The sequence below is a fragment of the Triticum aestivum genome, chromosome 1B (assembly GCF_018294505.1).
Source record: "Triticum aestivum cultivar Chinese Spring chromosome 1B, IWGSC CS RefSeq v2.1, whole genome shotgun sequence".
Classification (NCBI taxonomy): Eukaryota; Viridiplantae; Streptophyta; class Magnoliopsida; order Poales; family Poaceae; genus Triticum; species Triticum aestivum.
Genome location: NC_057795.1, coordinates 675,858,513 through 675,863,133, shown reverse-complemented (window position 1 = coordinate 675,863,133; position 4,621 = coordinate 675,858,513).

Sequence of the window (4,621 nt, the reverse complement as noted above, 5' to 3'; positions counted from 1 at the left end):
AGCCCATTGCCCCCCCTAGATTTCAGCCCAAGCTCCGCCACTGTTCCAACCTTTGATTCAACCCACCAGCACACTCTTTTTAAGTCTACAACAAACATATCCTGCATGTTAAACTAGGGGAAGCCACGCGTGCCGTACATATAATAACTAAACAAAAGCCAAACTTCAGGTGCTTTTTGTGCGCTCGAAACCATTACGTGGCACCTTACGCATGCACATATAAATAGTACCTCTGCTATTTGATGAGAATCTTCCTTGCGGTCTTCTTTGGATCATGCAGGGAGAGAAGGAAACATTTCATTCGTTGCAGATACACCACAGTCCTGCACATATATCTTTGACAATTATGAAGATGTTCAAGAGACGCACATAAGCGCATTTGCATGCACACGCCGGTTCATAGAAATAGCAAAGAGATAAGTCTTAGAAAAGGTCAGAAACAAGGGCATTGATTGAGAGTGGCGAAAGGACGGATCTGAAACACAGCAGCTATGATACAGTACCCATGCTGGGTTCATGGGGAATTTCTATAGCTCAAGGCTGTACGCAAGTGTCTGGTAGGGTACTGCAAGTCTGCAAGCCCCCAGGGTCACTCATATTGGTGCACTCGAAAATTCTCTTCTGATCGGTTGGATCATAAGGCGGCTTATCTAAATCAAAGTCTCTCTAAATACAAGGCTTGGTGAGACTAGTAGTAGGAATGTTTGCGTTTTTTGGGGTGTCGTTGAACTGCTTGCATCATTTTATGAGATGATCTAGATCAATCGGGGCCATCTCACCTTCGAGGAGATTGTGTGGCGAGATTCAGCCTCTAGGCCTAGAGTTATTGAAATCCAAGTGTAATTTACATGTGGTTTTGGTCTACCTGGTGGTTTTCGACATGTCCCCCTTACGACATGCCAGCGCGTACATATTTCCTCAATGAAAAGGCAGTGTTCCTGCCGGTTGCTCAAAAAAAATATAACGTGAGTATGACAAATATGAATCTCGTACTGAAGATGTGTTGTGTATCTGATTGCTTCATTTTACTTATGCGTTATCACCTAGGCTAACCATTAAAACTTTCACTGAATATAAGTCGAAATCCTGTGACTTGTCGTTAGGATAAGGAAGTTGATTACTTGTATAACTCCACTTGATCAGCAAAAGTTGTTGGTGTCATCTGCATCCAACACGTATGCATTAACTCCGCCCAGATCGCGAGCATATTTGGTTCGGAAATGGATCCGAGTGGACACAAAACGGGCGAAAAAATGAGATGGTCTGCACGTTGGGTCATCGTTTTTGTTTATTTGGACCTAAACAGACACACGCGAACAAAATAAGGTTGTGCACGGTTCGTGGGTTGGAGTTGGCCTAAGAAACATGGAGCCGGGCACCACGGAGAGAACCTTGTATCTCATCTCAGCCAGAATAGAAACATGTGTACGTCCCAGCCCGGACTCGAGCCCTTGACCATTTCAATTTAGAAGGACGCAGAAGATTGCGCCGTCCTTTTTGATCCATTCCCAGCGCCAGCGGTGGTTGATGGGTACGTCGTGCTCTTTTGATCGTCGGTCGGCCCATCCGCGTCGACTTCCTCCCTCTGCCGGATTTCCTGGCTGTTAAAGTTGTGTCGAATATTATTGTACAAGTTAGGTTACAGTTAGACTTGAAGTCGTACGGTGTGTAGACAGGATATGGAGTCGTGTCCAAGTAGGACACTTGTATCCTAGGCCTCTCATATATAGCGGGGGTAGACACATGATGTAACCTATGCCAACATAATAGCACAGGCACACGGGGGAGCCGGCGGCATGTGCCGGCACCCGGGCGGCAGGGGTGCGGTATTGTGACGGTGTCACGGGGAGGAGCGTCCGTAGTCATGCCCCGGGGATGTAGCCATATCGGTGAACCTCGTTAACAAATCTCGGTGTCGTGCTTGTGTGATTGCTTGGTCTTCGATAAATCAATGGTGGCCTCGGATTAATTCTAGCAAGTGGTATCATGAGCAAGGTTCGAAGAGGTCGCTGATTGTTGACCTATAGAAAGCGACGAAGACCGGCGGATGGTCATGGTGAACGTGCGGGTTTGCACGATTTCAGAAGGACCTCGGCAATGTTCGGAGATCGTCGGGTGAAAAGCAGTCGGCAGATCGGCACGCGTGATCGGATTGGACTCAGCGCAATAGCATGCATCAGATGTCATTTGGCGTCGGCGTGTTCTGGTTGAGGACTCGCGAGATGGGATCTGATCGGTGCAGCGGTGTAATGCATGGAGCGACAAGGGCTAGCCAGCTAGGGCAGCGGTGCGTCACGTGGCTGGCAGCTGAGCGAACGCGTGGAGAGCTTCGACTCGAGGCGGAGGCCCGGCGGTAGTAGCAGCCAGGAGCGGCTGGGCAAGGCCCATGTGGCAGGCGCGGAGCTGAAGTCCAGGAGCACCTGCGTACAAAATGCAAAGCGTGAGATTTGTTGGATAAAAAAAGGGCGTCAGATGTGGTGTACTTGCCATCGGGTGCTTGAGAGAAAAAGGAAAAAGGAAAGTTTGGGTCAGTTTGTGCCATCTTTGGGCACGGGAGGCTGCCACTGATATGTCGTTTTTTGGTGTTTTCTCTGTGTTACATGATGGCCGCGGTCAATACACTGCAAAAAACAAGGACGCGGAGACGCATATCCATGGGAGATCAATGTCAATTGGTAGCTGGATCGATGTTTATTTCGGTCTGAAGGCTGCAAGTTTCAAGTGTTGCATCAAGGAGGATGTTTAATCTGTTGGTGTGACGGGTTGCTTGATTGTGTAGCGGAATGCCAAGTTGATCAAGATGGAGCACATGCGGCGAGGATGGCGGCGTGCGTATATGGCTCGGAGGAGTCTGGAGCTCGTCGTGGCAGGGATCATGCATACACGGGGCGTCAAGCAATGCATGGAGATGTGCGGGCGGACACGACGCATGGTGGAGCATGGTTGCAGTCGGATAATTTCGGCTGGGTCGGACTGGACTGTCTGGCGGATTGATGGGGATGTCGGTCAAAGCAGAAGACGGCGGTGATTTCAGCGATGATGACATAGGAGTGTGATGCTGATGGTGGCCGACTTCTGGGGCGTGGAAACACGTGGTGCAGGCCTGAGGGCCTCTGTGTCTTCGACAAGACTAAGGCGTGGGGTTGATTCAAGGCAGTGTACACATGAGAGCTTGAAGTCGACAGGGCACGGGGTAGCACGGCCAGCTATATGGAGTCATGTTGAAGGTGGAGCTGGAGTCTGATGGAGGACTTCACTCTGAGCTGATGGAGGGGCTACGGTGTAAGATATCGGAGAATCGAAGTCTATTTCAGCGGGATAGCGAGAGACACGTGGATCGGACTGGGTACCAGTGGTCTGATGAAGACGTGATACTCGGCATCGGTCGGTGATGATCGATGGTTCTCTGCAGTGGGGTTGAGGCAGTGGGGGCTAGCTACCCGGGAGACTCGACCAGGATAGCAGAGGCTCGACGCGGTGATAGCGGCGAGGCGTGCGGTAAACACGGGACACAGCGACAGACCAATGCACTAATGGTGAGACGTGTGGTCAGACAAATTGTGCAGGGGTGCTGAAGCAGTGTTGACGAGTAGCAGATTCAAGTTGGTGACTGGGTCTATCGGTGCCGGTTGATGGACAGGAGTTGACCATGGAGAATCTAAGAAAGTGACGGAAAGTCTGAAATTGTCAAAAGCTGGGAGAGTACATGGCTGTATATTCTGTGGTGTTCAGTTCACATGGCAAAGTGCGGATGACAAGACACAAGGAGGCGGAGTGCTATAGCTGTGGGACATGCCAGAGACTATCCGGGAAGAAGGGTGAGACAACTGCGAATTTGACTCGGGGTGACACAGGGCGACGGTGAAATTCCTTCAAGTTTCAGACAAGCAGTCAAGAAAGAGCGGTGACGTTGAGTTCAGGTAACTCTTATATGTGGCGTCCAATATGCGAGTTGTTCATTTTCATGCAGATAGTGATCGGTGTGTGATGGTGTTAAACGGATTCTCCTGAAGTTGGGAGCACAAAGTAGAGTAATGAGGAACTTAATTTTGCTCGAGGGTTGACTGTGAAGAAGACGAGAATGGACTACAGTTGCAGGTGGAGTCACATGGAGTCTGGGAGTAGCAGCTATGCTCATGACGTATCTTAAGTCCAAGGTACATGGAGGTTCGACGCACGGACGAATTCAAGGTGGTGAAGAATATTCGATAAGGTGGAGTTTGTTAAAGTTGTGTCGAATATTGTTATACAAGTTAGGTTACAGTTAGACTTGGAGTCGTACGGTGTGTAGACAGGATATGGAGTCGTGTCCAAGTAGGACACGTGTATCCTAGGCCTCTCATATATAGCGGGGATAGACACATGATGTAACCTATGCCAACATAATAGCACAGGCACACGGGGGAGCCGGCGGCATGTGCCGGCACCCGGGCGGTAGGGGTGCGGTATTGTGACGGTGTCACGGGGAGGAGCGTCCGTAGTCATGCCCCGGGGATGTAGCCATATCGGTGAACCTCGTTAACAAATCTCGGTGTCGTGCTTGTGTGATTGCTTGGTCTTTGATAAATTAATGGTGGCCTCGGATTAATTCTAGCAAGTAGTATCATGAGCAAGGTTCGAA